The 16,910-nt window shown below is 35.7% G+C and overlaps 1 protein-coding gene and 5 long non-coding RNA genes across 6 annotated transcripts in view; 5 read left to right on the forward strand and 1 right to left on the reverse strand.

Annotated features, from left to right (window-relative positions):
- LOC107037419 overlaps nt 1-16,910 on the reverse strand; it is a 53,418-nt gene that overhangs the window by 17,799 nt on the left and 18,709 nt on the right. The window lies entirely within an intron of this gene.
- LOC107037427 lies at nt 5,663-6,185 on the forward strand. The gene is made up of 2 exons (XR_001460830.1): nt 5,663-5,850; nt 5,936-6,185. It is a non-coding gene; the product is annotated as an uncharacterized LOC107037427 (long non-coding RNA).
- On the forward strand, nt 7,328-8,012 carry LOC107037432. Its single transcript, XR_001460831.2, has 2 exons — nt 7,328-7,603; nt 7,698-8,012. It is a non-coding gene; the product is annotated as an uncharacterized LOC107037432 (long non-coding RNA).
- Nucleotides 8,435-9,853, forward strand: LOC107037451. Its single transcript, XR_001460835.1, has 2 exons — nt 8,435-8,893; nt 9,580-9,853. It is a non-coding gene; the product is annotated as an uncharacterized LOC107037451 (long non-coding RNA).
- Nucleotides 11,764-13,034, forward strand: LOC107037454. Its single transcript, XR_001460836.1, has 2 exons — nt 11,764-11,898; nt 12,765-13,034. It is a non-coding gene; the product is annotated as an uncharacterized LOC107037454 (long non-coding RNA).
- Nucleotides 15,030-15,454, forward strand: LOC107037445. Its single transcript, XR_001460834.2, has 2 exons — nt 15,030-15,161; nt 15,242-15,454. It is a non-coding gene; the product is annotated as an uncharacterized LOC107037445 (long non-coding RNA).

Below are 16,910 nucleotides of genomic sequence, written 5' to 3' on the forward strand. Positions count from 1 at the left end.
AAATATTCGAATAATCAAAGGAGATAATGTAATCAAAATTTTTTATTGAACAATAATTTTGCTTAATCATCAGAAATATCCACTATTCAAAATTAATAAAGAGTGCCTCATCCTCTAAACTTTGCATCTGAATGACTTATTTTTTGTGGCATTAGCATCGTCCCGAGATGAATAATAGACAGATATATCCCCAGACGCACCCTGGGATGATCTATTATTCAGATCACCTCCAGCTCACCCAAATATCCCACCTCTCCCCCCTCGTCTGCAACGAAATATTTTTCTCTTCATCTCCCCACACTCCAACACTCTCTGGCCATTAACGCGTCGATGGAATGTCTTCGGAAGAAGTAAAATGACGCGATGCAGAGGGGCCCAAAGAATACACGATTATATCAAATAGATTCCTCGGAGCCAATCGCAATTATCTTGTTCAGTTCTCGTCTCTCTTCTGGGAAAAATAAAATTAAACAAAGCCCGTGAGCAAATGGAAAAATAAATAACGAAGATGAACGAAGTGGACTTCACTTTTTGTTGAATTCACAACACCGAAGGACAAGTGGAGGAGATGAAAAGCGGAGCGTTGGGTATCGACCTCGTTTGCGCTGTGAATTCCAATTGACACTCTTAGAATGACCCTGAGGGATTGCGAGGATTATCTACACCCATTGTGGGAAATCTCTGGTGTTAGTTGTCCGTTTAATTCATTCAGCTGTCTCATATTTATTGAACTGGGTTAATCAAGCGATTGTTCAGGCATTGTATTCTCTGGCTGGTGATTCACTCGTGAAAACGTTGAGGCTCTCGGAAGAAATAACTTTATTGGGGAAATTTTCGATACATTTGTTGGAAATTTTTATGAATTGACAGGTTGATTATTTGGTACAACCATTGCGAAAACGAATGTCTCAATTTCACACACCTATTGTAGACATTTTTCAGAGATTAAAACACGTCTGAATAAAATAAAAATTTGTCTGAATTTCACAAGAACAGGTGCCGAAACAGATTAATTAATTTTTGACTACTAATTTTCAGGAGAGTGACACTGAATGCGATTTGAGGAGAAAAAGTCATGAAATTTCAGGTTTCACTGGAGAGTCAGTAAAATTCCAGAATTTTAAGTAGCATAAAGACGAGAATTCCGTAAGTTATTTGAATTTTCAGTCTAATATAAAAATTCAGTGCCAAATTACATTGAATTTTCAGTGAAATCTGAAATTTAATGATTTTTCCCCGTAAATCGCATTCAGTATCACTGTCCTAAAAATTCAAGACTATATTTACCGGAATTTTATGGTTTTCTGTTCATTTTCAGGGGAAAAAAAAAAATTTACAGTTCTCTTTGATTTTTCCACGAAAATCTGAATTTTCAATGACGAAATTCCTTGAAATTTCAGTGGCAATTAAATTCGATAAAACAATAAAAACGAATGTCTGAATGAATACCTTTTGTAGACATTTTTCAGACACTAGAAAACGTCGGAATAAAATGAAAATGTGTCCGCATTTCAGACGAAACTTAATTCATGTTTAAAATTCAGACAAATTGTCATTTTATTCAGACGATTTTTAGTGTCTGAAAAATGTCTACAAAAGGTGTGTTAAATTCAGACATTCGTTTTTGCCGTGTATTATAATTACAATCATTCTTTCCCAGAAATTATTCTCGCGGATATTTTGAAATGAAGCCCTCGGTTGAGTACATGAAGAATAAAACCCGCGAAACATCCAGACTCTCCTCCCGACCATAAAACATATTCATGTATTCAAATGATTATATCATAATTTCAGGCCCAATAAACCATCGGGCATTGCTTCATAAAGCGCTTCACGAGGTGGCAACTTGCCGTGGAATTTCAAAGAAAAAAAAAGTACAAAATATATTTTGAATGCAAAGTGTCCCATGTACATATAGAAAATAACCACTTAACTCGTTATACCGAGCATGGCCAACTACGTGGCTTCACGGAGCATGGTAACAGCTATCCACCACGCGTGTTACATTGCTGAAACGTCATTAAGTGCTACATGAAGGTGAATAAAAAATTATCTAAAAAATGGCTTATAATAATGAAAACAGCGGAAATGACATCGCCCACCAGACGCATCGCGAGACCCTGTAATAACAATTATAAATCTCACTCTCGTCGTGTCTGAACCTGAATTCACTCAGCTATTTCACTCGCGGAGTCGCGCAGCAAAAAGCCGGGAATCACTTTAATTATCCCCCTTCCCCCCACCTGGATACACTGGGGGGTTTTTACTCCTCCCTTCGGTGTATCACTCCGGGCTTTGTTCCTAACTGAGGCATCAAGTGGGAATTTTTTGCACGTCTATGCTAGTTTTATTGGGGCTCTCTATGTCTGAACGGAATTAATTGAGTTAAATGCTCTGAATGAGTTGTGCAGCGACAAGAGCCGTTGCAATGAATTTTATAGAATTAATAACTAGTTAGGCGTTCATTATAGAGAGAAATGAAGGATTCGAATTTATGATTTGAGGGAACAAACGGGAAAATTTGATGTACACTGAGAGGAAAACGACAAAGTGCTCAGTAGAATACCGTGTGGACTATATGGAATAACAGTCGAATAGTGCAGTTCTATTGGCTGACATTTGGATGAGGAAAATTCCCAGTGAAATCTGAAATTTCATGATTTTTTACCACTAAATCACATGTTCTGGTTTTCTATTAATTTTCAGGGAAAAATGGAGCTGAAATTCACAGTTCTCTTCAATTTTTCCATGAAATTGTGAATTTTCAATGACGAAATTCCTTGAAATTTCAGTGGTAATTAAATTTGACAAAAATTTCCAAAACGTGTACCGGGAATTTCCGATAAAAATGTTCAAGAGTCTAAAATTGGATGTAAACTTAGGAGGAAAGACGAGTGGATGTAATTTTCATTTGATGAAATACTTTTTGTTCTACCAAGGGAACTGTTAGGGCACAATGGGTCCTTCTGTCAATTTAGGATAACATTTTTCTGTCTCCAATGACCAGCAACTTTTCATTTAATCACAAGATTCACTAATATGAAGATTCAGTGCCAAAATGCATAGAATTTCCAGTGAAATCTGAAATTTCATGATTTGATGGCCAACTTCATGATTTTTTACCCCTCAATCGCATTTTCTGGTCGTCTATTAATTTTCAGGGAAAAATGGACTTGAAATTAACAGTTCTCTCTGATTTTTCCACGAAATTCTGAATTTTCAATGACGAAATTCCTCGAAATTTCAGTGGTAATTAAATTCGACAAAAATTTCCAACACGTGTACCGGAAGTTTCAGATAAAAATGTTCGAGAGTCTAGTATTCCTTCATAAATACTTGTTTTTTCCTCACTAGTAGATAGTAGAAACCCGAAGGATTCAGGGTAAATGCCTGGGCACCGAAGGCGTGGATCGTGACCCGGGGTGGGTAGTATTTGAACGGCCTTCAGCCTGTTGGAAGATGCGTCCTCTCTCGAGTGCAAAGATCCCTCAAGGACGCACTCGCTACACTTGTCCTTGTCTCGTTAATGAGACCCTAGAAACCGTGCCCAAGACGCACATACATATAATGGTGACTATATACGCTCCCTCGCTTGCGATTCATCGAGAGAGAGAGGCCCCGGGTTAATGTAACACAAGCGTAGGCTTTTTCTCACCGGCCACCTGCACGTAATATCTCTAGGCATTAACTCCCCCCTAATGCACTATTTTACACAAAATAAGTGTGCGAATATAAATGCGTTAGGAGTGAATCATAAAATTACGATTATGAGGATAAATGACGGCTATTGCTCCTGACGGGGGATTTAAACTGCACTTGCAGGAATCCGAGAGTTTGATTTTATGGGTTTTGGATGGATTGGAGAAATCATTAGCGACTAATGCTGTGACTTTTATTGATGGCTCATCAGTATTACGATCTTGGTTTCCGTTTTCACAGGAAGGGGGCTGGTTTGGGAGATTTTCCGGTGGGAAGCGGTATAAAAGGAAGTTTTGCGTGAAATGAGAGTATTTGTTTCGAGACGATAGTCGAGGGCGCATGCCAGGGGGAAAAAACATTTTCAAATGAAGAATATTTCTTTCTTTCTTATGGAACGAAGATTTCTGGGAGTATTTAATATGCAATAGTACAACTCAAAGACAACTGATTAAATCTTTTTAAATTATTGATTGCTTTATTATCTTTGATTAATTATTGCAAGTGATTTTGTGTGAAACTGAATAAAGACAAGGTATTTTAGGTCTGTAGTTCTCCACATGCAGATGACGAATTTTCTATTCGATGAAATCAGCTCAGTAGCGAAGTGGTACAACGGTTCAAGTCGATTTTGTCGATTGGCCAGTTTTTAGTGAATACCTCGGAATCTAAGGGAGATTGCTAAATTTTCGTTAAGACTGTTTTTGTAGCACTCAGTTTGCTCTAGAAAAGAGTTTATTACGAGAATTTCATTATCTCCTTTAAATTCGGAGATATTCTTCAAAAACTCAACTAAGAGATAAGTCAACTTAAACTGTTTTACCACTTCGCTACTGAACTGATTAATTTAGTTGCGAAGCGGAAAAACGATTCAAGTCAAGTTGCTCTAAGCTGAGGTTCTAAGGAATATCTCCGAATCTAAGAAAGATAAAAGGTCGTAACAAAAATTTAGCTATCTATCTTGAATTCCGAGATATTCATTGAAAACTGACCAATAGTCAAATCGAATTGAACTGTTTTACCGCTTCGCTGATGAATCAATCTATTTGTTGTGCATTACAGGGTCGAATCATTATACAAGATGTGATCAAGTACAAATATATAATTAACAGTTATTTACCAAATTTGAGAACATGAAAAAAGCTCAAAAACGCAAAAGTTTACAGAATTCTATAGAAATTTATTATCTCTCCATTCTTCTCTATAAATTATTATTTGTTAGTTTATTTATTCGTTCTCTCATTCATTTATGTCAATTCATTATCATCAAAATTTACGTCCCATTTTAGGAACTACTGGAACAAATTGTCCTAATTTGATCAAATAGATAAAACCCGGTCTGTTCTATTTTTTTTTAGTAAAAAAAATTTTCTCGTTATTTATATTGAGAATAGTCCCGATTCGCCTCCTACTTCACCCAAATCCCAACCAATCATTCCTATGACGTCACAAAGATGTGGAACGTTATATAAATTCCCTTCTTTAATGAATGATTTCGTATTGTATGATTTTTATTATATAAAATTATATTTTACAAGAAAGTTTGTTTCAGACTATAGTGTTTAAAATGCGTATTTGTTGTACATATTGACGTGTTTTTTTCATAAAAACTTGGTTGAAGAAAAAAAACGTGAAGTTGTTCTGTCTTTCCATAACATCGTCCACGCACAGCAATATTTTTAGTTTTAATTATCATTTACGACGCCTCAATTCATGAAATTTACGATTAAATTTTCAATTTCTATTCTAAAATGAAAATATGGATGTGAATATTACAGGTACATCGCGAAGTTACAGTTATGAGGAAAATAATACGCCTTGAGGAAAGTATAAAACTGTTAGCATATCGCATAATTATTACGCGGAATTTTCCAATTTTCATCTCGACTTTTCCTCCTTGAGCACTGACATACCTGTGTCTCATAAAATTTTTCCGGTGAGTAGTCGTATAAAAGGAGCTCTCCTAATTCTTCGGAGACATTGAAATCTCGTCGAAGTTGGAGTAGAAGTGAGAGTGACCCTCAGATTAAAAAATGAAACTTTACGTTTTGGTCCTCGCGATTCTGTCGATCGCTGTGCTCGTCGCATCAGCGCCTGCCTCTTCGGAGGACTCTAGTTCGGATTCGGATTCGGCAGTGGACGTCGCGGGCACTCGTAAGTTATCCAAATCTAAATAAAATCGGAATTATGTGGTGCATTCTCATTATTCGGGTCTCTCATTCGTGATTTTTATTGTTAGCTCCCGCCGGCGGTGCTGACTTCAGTGTTGGAGGAGTTGAGAGTTCTGGGAGGGAAAAACGTCATGCCCAACGCGCCCCCCACTGGGCGGAACTTGTAATCAAGGGGCCGCCGCACGGAAAATAGAAAATGCAATGTTCCATCAAAAACCATTACTCGACTCTTTAAGTCGGAATGACAATTAGGAAATGCTATGTAAACTTGGTTCCTGCATATCAATAAATTCTCAAGATGCATACAACGCATACAAATTTTGAGTACGTTTCATGTCATCGAACCACAATGCCCTCATACATGGAGAGAAAAATTCAATAAAAATTACCAGAAAAAAACGTGATAATTACGCTTCGAAACGTAATCCGGAGCGAAGTAAAATTCAATAAAAAGTGTGAGTCGGAACTGAAATTGTACGAATCGCCACGTAAATTCTACGATTTGTTCCGTAAAAATTAAATAGCCGTCCGATGACACCGCTGTGGGGACAACAAGGCGTTCCGTAATTTTTCCCCAACGATTGAGAAATTTTACGGAACGGAACGTACACTGATAGAATGATTCATTTATTCCAAACGAGATTCGTTAACTATTAACGAATGGTTGAGTTGAATATGACCAAACAAATATTCGTTAATAGTTAACGAATGGTTCACTTGAAAGGTGAGAGTCGAGTCAAACAAGACTTCTCAAATATGCATTCGTTAACTATTAACGAATGAACGTTTGATAAATCGGCAAGTTTCTGTAAGATTTTACATCTTCGGGAAAAATTACGTGACAATTTCGTACTTTGTTCGGTGATGAACCTGAAAATTCACTGAACGTTTCAGATTTCTTGTCTTCCATTCCTATAAAAATTTCCGAAAAACGATTCCCTCCTGCGGATTACGTGAATTATTGCGTAATTTTTACTGAATATTTCTCTCCGTGTGCAGTGCAACATAATTTTTCGGGAGAACTTATTTTTTCTCTCAATCCAAAAATAAATTCTGCACCGACAATTGCACACAGACCTTAAACTCTTCATGACTGAATAAACCCAAGTTTTCATCCGCTTCCTCACTTTGCTCTGTTTTTTACTCTCCCATGTTTCTTCTGAATTCATTTATTCAGATTACGACGAGCACACGTGATGTTGTAATCGATGTTTACATTTCTCACGCATATGAAGATGATCTTATTAACATCACCGCTAGTGTATTATTTTTACACACGATCAAAGCATGAATATGAGTATGTCAGGCATTTTATGACTCATAAAACGGCAATTACGGGAAGAGACGAGGAGCATGTGTCTTTGAGGAAAGCATGGGCTTCAGACGTCAGGATGCATGGATAATTCCGCAGTTAGTTAGTGGATGTATTGGTCGAGAAACTATTGCGTCCAATTTTGTGCTACTCACGTCAGATTTATCTCCTATAACACTTCCTTATACACCTGTGATTCAAGAAATCTTCCGGTGAGGGGACGTATAAAAACAAGTCTTGTGGCGCTTCGGAGGCATCAGAGTATCATCGAGGCTTGGAGAGGCGAGACCCTCAGATTCGAAGATGAAATTATTCGGTGTAACACTTGCGATTCTTTCCGTTGTCCTGTTTGTATCATCAGTAGCTGTTTCATTAGTAGTCGAGAGAACAGAGTTTGAATCGTCCAGGGGCGTCGTGGGAACTTGTAAGTTGCTTCTCGATGATGTTTTGAATTCAGAAAGTTTACTTTTATTCGGCATGTCTCGGGTGTCTTATTCTAACTTTTTGTCGTTAATTAGATATTCTTGACAACACCGATGCCGATTTTGAGAGGAGGGACGGCGTTGGAGGCTTGGCCAACCCTTGATGTACAGATCTGAGTTACAAGGATGAGGGTCATGTGGAAAAGTATTAGTATTTGAATGTTAGAGCGAAATATTCAGCGTCATTAAAATTTCATTTTGCACATAATTATTATCTTTTTAAACATTTGTTGTTTGTAAATAAATAATGGAAATTGTGTAAACTTCCGGAATCCTCATATTTTTCGGCATGAAATCGATTTCTGGTAAATTCTGAATACGAATAAATTTGTTATGATTCCGAATACATGATTTTTATGGTGGAAAATTTATTGCTTATGAATTATTTATAGAAGGTGCTCGTAGTTTTCAAAAATTGCAATGTTTTCATTATGTCATAAATTTTTCTTGAAATGTACAATTTCCAATTTTTTTTTTCACACGGAAAGAAATATTCAATAAAAATTACGTATCTTTTCCGTAATTCCGGAGCGAAATGTGGTTGCAGGAAATTTTACGGAACTGTCACGTAATTTTTATCTAAAATTGCGGAATTTTTCGAGAGTGTTCCGTAATTTTTACTGAACATTTATTATTGAGATTCAATTTCAGGCGTACAAAGTTTAAATAATAAAACGATTGTAAAATGTCCGGAAACTTAGGGTCAAATGGGGCTTGAATGAAAGCTCAGATGTTCGACTACAAAAGTAAAAAAGCATTTCACTCGAGAAAAAATAGCCAATGTACTTGGATATCATTAATTCGATTTTTTAAAAGAAATTGTGCGAAATATTTAACCTCTTATCACCGACCGCAAGTCCCTTCCTCTGGTTTCCAACTTTCTTCAAGAACGAACCAGCCGTATCGCCCTGAATCTTTTTTCCCGGAATGTAATTTTTAAAAAAATCAATTCCCTTCGTGTTTATCACTCTCAAATTCTCTTCTTCCGTTTCCACCGGGAGGAGTATGCGCTACTCTTATAACACGAAAGTTTCCTCCAAGTTGGTATAAAAGGGAGTCTTCCTAGAAGCAGAGCATCAGACCCTCCACCAAGTTCAACTGCATAAGTGAACGCTTCAATTCGAAAATGAAACTTCTCGTTTTGACTCTCGCGATTCTCTCCATCGCTGTGCTCGTCGCGTCAGTTCCAGTACCAGATGGGCCTGATGACATGAATCTAGTCATTGCGGATCGTAAGTTTTTTCAGAAGAATACACAGAGTTTTTTTTTCATTTTCAGAAACATGTCATTGATTTTTAGGAATTTATCATCAATTTTTTTTAATTTCTTTATAGTGATGTAGCCCAGTTATTGGGTTATTTACACTGTCGTATAGTTTTGATACATTTTGTTACATTGTCTTGTTGTAAGTTACTTACTCTACACCTGTAGTTTACAATCTTTTAGGAAACTACAAATCTCTTTAATATATTTATAGTCAAGTGCATCGGAAAATTAATTATCATCAATTATTGATACTGTGGACTGACTAGAATAATGCTGATCATTAGTGATCATTAGTGATCAGCATTATTCTATCACTGAAATTTGGTAACAGATTCCAAGAAATTAGAGACAGGTCCCTGAAAATCAGGGACATTTCAATGGAAATTAGTGACGAAGTCATTTAAAAATACTGATAATATGACTAAAAATGGTTGAATTCCACTATTTTGCACTTTGAATTTAACAATTAGTGATGGATCACTAAAAATCAGTGACATGTTTCAAAATCGCAACATTTTTTATCTGTAAATGTTGGACACAGGGCCAATTTCATATTATTCAAAACAAAAAATATATGAAATTGGCTCAAGACATTGTTTTCTTTGTGGATATTTTGGATTTATTCCATTTCATCTTCTGTTTTCATTGTTAGCTAGCCTGGTGAATGATAATTTGGCGCGAGGAAAACGTGCGCCGTGGGTTGGACTGCTCGTCCGAGGACTTGCTTCCGGTATCGGTAGTTTCTTCGGCTCTCGAAGTCGACAATGAAGACCTGAAAGCCTAATTCCAACTTTACTCCTCTTTCAAATATTGGAACAACAACAATAACAATGTCTCCGATTTTTGTAATTTTGATAATGTACTCTACTGATAATTTTGAATAAATTTTGAAATATCATCGACAGAAAATGTCTACGATGTTCAAATTTCGGCACTTGTCCGAAACATGCGGAGCAATTTGTTCACAAGGAGAAAGCGACTTCATGAACCAAATCAAGTGAATTTGCATGAAATTATTTTGAATTTGAGACTTAAAAACTATTGAATGAATTGATTCAGCTAGACTTAGTTTGAGAAATCAGTTTCTTGCCATGAACAAATTATCCTCGTCTTTGGAACAAGTACAAAGTCTCTTGACGAAGTTCTTTCTCCCTCAGTATACGATATTTTCTTCTTGTTAACTGTCGAGGACAAGTTTCTTGACACAAGTGAAGACGTACTTGTCAAAAAATATTTTTTTCTCAGTGCAGTTTCGGGGTCCGTGGGATATTATGTGTCGATTTCAGGTTTTTTGGGATACTCAGGAAATTTTTTAGTGTTCTAACAGTTCGCATATGAGAAATTACTGGAAATGAAATTCTTTCATGTCGCCAGAACCTTAATATGTAGGAATTCCTTCGAGCACGGAGAGAAATATTCAGCGAAAATTACGGAATAATTCACGTAATCCGCGATGGTAAATCGTTTTCGGCAATTTTTATAGGAATAGAAGAGAAGAAATCTGGAACGTTCAGTGAACTCTCAGGTTCATCACCGAACAAACCACGAAATTGTCACTTAATTTTTCCCGAAGAAGTAAAATCTTACAGAAACTTGCCGACTTATTATGCCTTCAAAATGAAAAATTCTTGAACGTTCAACAATTTTTATGAAGCTGGTGAGTTATTTCTACGTTCCGTTCCGTAAAATTTCCGAAAATTTACGGAACAACTTGTTGTCCCTACAGCGGCGAGTCATCAGACGGGTGGTTAATTTTTACGGAACCAATCGTGGAATTTACGTGGTGATTCGTACAATTTCAGTTCCGATTCACACTTTTTATTGAATTTTACTTCGCTCGCGGATTACGCTTCGAACCGTAATTTTGACGTTTTTTCTCTGGTAATTTTTATCGAATTTTTCTCTCCGTGAAGATTAGGATGCTGAACTTGAAATTCTCCGTAGGAGAATCGTGAAAACTCGGGGGTTCCAGTTTAATTCTATGATGAGATGTTAGCATCTCAATTTTTCTAAGTAAAAATTTTCTCCGTATATTGTTCACCTTTTCGATCAAAGAGAAGAAAAAAGTTTCAATTTTCAGAGCCAGGTCATTGATTTTTGAGGTCTCTATGCCCGACTATTGAGGATTCACGGCTGTGAAATTCAACGAACGCGAAATTCAGAAATTCAGTAGCGAAGCGGTAAACCAGGTTAAGTCGATTTTGACTATTGCCCGGTTGCTAACGAATATCTCGGAATCTAAAGGAGATGGAAACATTTTTGTCCCAACCTTTTTTGTAGAGCCAATTGAGGATTATCAAAAAGGTCATGAGAGAAATTTTGCTATTTCTCTTAGATTCCAAGACATTCATAAAAAATTGACCAAAAGTCAAAATCGACTTGACCCGGTTTACCGCATCGCTATTGAATTCACTGGTTTTGTCAGCAATTTTTAGGGTCAGTATCATTAATTTGTAGTGGCATCGTCACCAATTTTCAGGAAAATGGCACAGAATTCCAGGAACCAATCTCTAATTTTTAACAAATCTACGACCAAATTTCAGTGATCGAAATCACTGACGATCAGGGCTAGTCTAGTCAGTGTCTAGTATCACCAATAATCGCTGATAGATTCCTAAAAATCAGCGACAGCTTCTAGAAAATCAAGACTTATCTCTCTCTGATGAAACCGTGATAAAAATTGACACATCAGCACAAACTTACGCTTATCACTCTCACATTCTTCGCTTCCGTTTCCTTCGGGAGAAATATGTACTATTTTATGCCCTAGAAACTTCCTGAAAATTAGTATAAAAGGGAGTTTTCCTAGAAGTAGAAAATCACAATTTCCGCGAAGCTCCACAGCGCAGGTCTATTCCCTCCGAAATGAAACTGTTCGTCGCGATTTTTGCTATTCTGTCCATCGTTGTAATTGCCGCTTCAGTTCCAGTGCCAGATGGAGCAGATGACATGAATCTAATCATTGCGGATCGTAAGTTTTTTCAATGATTCTGAGAGATTCGGGAACATTCCCATGCAGAGAAATATATTTGATACTATATTTGATATTTGCGTCAATTTCATATATTTCCTTTGTTTGCGATATGTGAACCTGGATCGAGATACACGGAGAGAATATAAAATTGAAAATTACAATGTGAACATAGTAATCGAAGCAACTTTATAATTTGATTTATCGTTACTAAATTTTTACTCGTATCAAATTAAATTTTACTTTTATTCTACACTGTTAGAAATTTGCTTAATTCCCAGTTATGATCGCGATTGATTTCTCAATGTTATGGAGTTTAATTCAATTTAAGATGACATTATTCATAAAAGTTCCCATTCATCTTGAAAATTCAATAAAATTCAATTCTTCATGGCGAGCTATCATTCATATTTCAAGGACAACTTGAATTTTAGACTTCATTATGAAAATTCAATATTGAATTTAATTGAATTTTCAATAGATTGAGAACTCAAATAAAATAATTGCCTAAATTTTTTTTATTTTCAATAACTTTCGTTGTCGTATGGACGGGGAAATTAGAGTTTCATTGAATATTCGAAGAAGCTAACTGATTTTTCAGTAACAATATGGAGATAAATTACATAAAAATTTAGTGTTGTTAAAAATTTCAAGTTTTTTTATTTGGAATTTCGAGAGTAATTTCCTAACTATATCGAGTCGCAATTTTTACTATGTTCAACAGTAAATTTTGCGTGGGGCGGGTGTGGCCTTCGATTACTGTGTTCTCATAGTAAAAAATAATTTTATATATTTTTTCGTGTATAGTCTCTCTATGTGGTTCATTTGGATTTTTTATACTTCATTAATTATATTTTCTTCGTCAGCTAACGCCATCAATCCTGACCGGGGAGTTGATGGATTGGACCGAGGAAAACGTGCACCGTGGATTGGACTAGCTGTCGGAGGGCTCGCGTCCCTGCTCGGACATGCCATCGGTCGCGGTTGACAACGAGAACCGAACACCTCTTTCAAGGGCTTAACTCTGTCCTAAATATTGGAATGAAAACAATAATAATTTACTCGGGTTTCTATAAGTTTGGTAATGTACCCGATTTTAGTATTTCAGAATAAATTTTGAGATGTTAGTACACTGATAGAATGATTCATTTATTCCAAACGAGATTCGTTAACTATTAACAAATGAACATTTGGTGAGACCGAATAGACCTTAATCTCCAACCAAAATCCATTCGTTAACAATAACTAATCCGTTCTATCAGTGTAAAAGAAACTGTGCACAATGTTTGAATTTCTGTTATTAAGTCCTTGTCGAGGTACACTTTTGGGATTTTTTAAAATAATCTAATTCTAATTTCTAATTTCATTTCTTGTGAATTTTTATCAAATAACAGTTCCATTAGGATATATCAAGAGTCGCTCAATACGTCCAAGTATTTTTATTCTTCTCCTAAATACCGGAACGAAAACAATTATAAATGTGCTCTGAATTTGGTGATGCACTCTGATGTAATAATTTTAAATCTATTTTGAAATATTGTCAAGGGGACTGTTCACAGTTTCTCTCAACTTCAGTGGGGATCAATTAAAGCTGTACAATCAAAACAATTATAAATGTACCCTACCTTTGATAATATACTAACTTGATAACTGAATAAATTTAAAATATTTAAAATAAAATGTGTAGAATTTCTATTATCAAGCCCAATTTCCTTTTTAGTTCCTCACTCGTCCCAGAAATCCCTTTCTCATCGACTACCTGCGTGTCTGACTTCCTGCTTGATCCACGATTCCGTTAGCTCTATCATCGCCCTAGAACGAATCTCTAGGTGGATGCACATTCTTGCCCTTCATGATTGATCAGCAATTTCGATTTTACTCCACTTAGGGAGAGAATAATCTACCGGGTTTAAAATTTTTCCCTCAATTTTTCGGGTAAAATACCGTCAATCTCTCATCAAGAGACATTTTCATTTAAAGTGCAGGCAATCTTGTTACCCGAAAGTTAAGTCTTTTAGTAATTATCGGATTAAATTAATGGAATATCAATGAAAGCTGTAAATTTTAGTTCGATTGATAACCACTTTCTCTCTAAATTGAATTCAATATCACTCTGATGAGAATTATTGCTAGGTTGGCAATGAAATCTCAGGAAATCTCGTGGAGAAGCGAGCGTTCTATCGGTTTTTCAATAGGCCGATAAGAAAATAAATGAACGCAGTGAATTTTAGTTCAATAATTCCCTGGAAATTGTTACTGAATACTCATGTTTAATTGGAAATGAAAGTAAGTTGAGATTCCGTTTTTTTATGCTAGAAAATTTTTGGTTGAAATCAAGTGACAGTTCCACTGAAATTTCAAGAAATTTCGTCATTGAAAATTCACAAGTGAAATCAAAAAAAAAAATCAATGGAAACTACACATTTTAGTTGAATTATTCCACCAAATTTAATGGAAATCAGGAAAATTGAAGTGAATAGATTATTAAATTCTCTGTTAATTTAAATCTTAGTGTGATTTAGTACTAAATATTCATTCTTTCATCGAAAATTGGAGTAAACTGGGGACATCTCGTGTTTTCGCTGCATAGAGAGAAAATTTTTGATTTTCAAGAACATGTCCCTGATTTTTAAAAATCTATCGCTAATTATAGTGATACTGGACATTGACTATAATAATCCTGATCAGTAATTTCTATTACTAAAATTTAGTCATAGATTCCTAAAAATTGGAGTTAGGCCCTGAAAATCAGTGACGTCTCCCTAATAAAATTAAAACTTTTTTTTCTGGGCGAAATTTCATGTTTTTTTCTCCTTTAAATCGAATTCAACGTCGCTCTCCTATAAATTACTATTCAATCGTCCGTGGAATTTCATTTTTTTCCGAGCGCATAACGTTAATAACTATCATACTCCCATTGATAAATTTGACCACCATCTACAGGGAAGGATCTGACTCCCGCCGGAATGCTTCTATCTCTCGGTTGATTAAATAATTTGCACTTGATTTTGGTTTCCACCGGAAACGGAAACCAAAATCCTGCATAATCCTTATTCCCGGAAATTTTTCCTCCGAGGAGTTGTATAAAGAGGCCTCCCGACAGAATGACAACATTAAAATCTCGACGAACCCCCAATACGTGCGAGTAAACTCAGTTTTTACGATGAAACTCGTTGTTTTAATCTTCGCGATTCTCTCAATCGCTGTCCTGGTCGCCTCATCGGCTGTGGCGGACGAACCAAACGTGTATGTACTGGGAAATCGTAAGTTTTTCAGTCAATTTTAAAGCCTGACAGAGATTTTTCCATGTCTGATAATCCCTGTTTCATTTCCGTTCAATTAGCTGAGAGTCCTGATGGATCAGACAGACTCGTGAGAGAGCAACGTGGCATCAGGGACTTCTTCGGCAAAATATTGGGCTTCTTCGGCTAAAACCAAAGAAGACCAAATCCAGTCCATTGAATCCAGTAACTACTCTATTCGCAAATACCAAAACTGTGTGATGTACTCTAATTTCGATAAAGTCCAATAAATTTTCAAAAAATTCCTAGCTAAACTGTCTTCAATATTTGCCTTTCTATCATCAACCCCAAGTCCTTTCTTTTTTATCGCTTGTTTGTCGCCGAGGCTCCACCAGCCGCAATCTCACTCGTGTGATTAGTAGAGATAAAAACCGTTGTTCAATGTAAACACAGCGTAAACTACCTGAGACCGTCCTCGCTAAGCACCTGACCTTCGAATACGTGCACCAATGTGGATATTTTAGTACTGAAAATCACAGAGTAACATTGATGAGGACGATCGACAGGCTAAAGTTAAATGGGCGAATTTTACCATTTTATAATTTTTTATACTTTCAATTCCCCTGGAATTCTGTCTAGTAATGAAACGGATTTAATTTCAAATCCCGTTGCGCTGATTTTTGTTGAATGTTATTTATCGGCAGCTTTTAACTGAGTTTGACTTGTTTCAACACCAGCTGTATATAAGAGTTGAGAAGGCTGGTCCAAATACTTCATTGTTATCCAAAATAAATCGTTATCCTGTAAGAACAGGATTTACCTTTATAATTAGGTACTATTATTACATTATATTAATCCGATAAAATTTTCCATCTCCGATTTTTATTACTTGCTATTTTTTTATATATTCTATCAAAATTTGAGGATAGAAATTGAATTGATGGGTATTATTTCATTATTTGAAAAAATATATCAATTTTAAAACTTTCCGGAGACATTGAAAAATCGAAATTTTTATTTTCTTGCTGATCATCTCTCCCTGCATTTTTCTCATTTCCTCGCAATGAAATCAGATCATGAAAACGAAAAATTTTATTTTCAAGATCTGATTTCATTGAGAGGAATTATTATATTATACTGATATTATTTAACATAAATATCTCTTCATTTAAAAATGAGAAAAATTGTTCCCACAATTTGAATACTACAATGGGAATAGAATCCAATAAATTTAATTTAATCTAACCACAAAGAAAAATTGGAAAGAAAACAATAAAATAAATTAATATAAATTAATCTATTATATTCGCTAGTTTCTATTAATATCGAATTTCCGGTTTCAAAGGAAAGGGTTTCTGCTGTGGTTTATTACGCTGATTTTCCTCCTAAATCTCTTATAAGATAGGCAGAAAGAAGAATGCGGGCACTTTTGGAGTGAGCTCGACCAAGCGATTTTGATTCGACGATGAAGCTCTTCGCTGTAATCTTTGCGATCCTCTCCATCGCTGTGCTCGTCGCCTCCAAGTGTAAGTGTCATAAAAATTCGGTTTTTGTGTACAATATGGACCCTTCCTCAATATAAAACTTACATTTGGGAATTGGTGGGACCCTGTGCCAGCTACGAGCATTTAATCACGCACGAAAAAATTTAATAAAAAAACCTATCGAATTCGTTAGAAAATTCTACTGAATTTCTGTTAAACTTTCTATTAGTTTTTGGCTAATTCTATTGACATATTCAATAGAAAACATTAAATAGAACAAGTCAAC

Source organism: Diachasma alloeum, unplaced genomic scaffold (genome assembly GCF_001412515.2).
Source record: "Diachasma alloeum isolate Michigan unplaced genomic scaffold, Dall2.0 Dall_scaffold_00177, whole genome shotgun sequence".
Lineage (NCBI taxonomy): Eukaryota > Metazoa > Arthropoda > Insecta > Hymenoptera > Braconidae > Diachasma > Diachasma alloeum.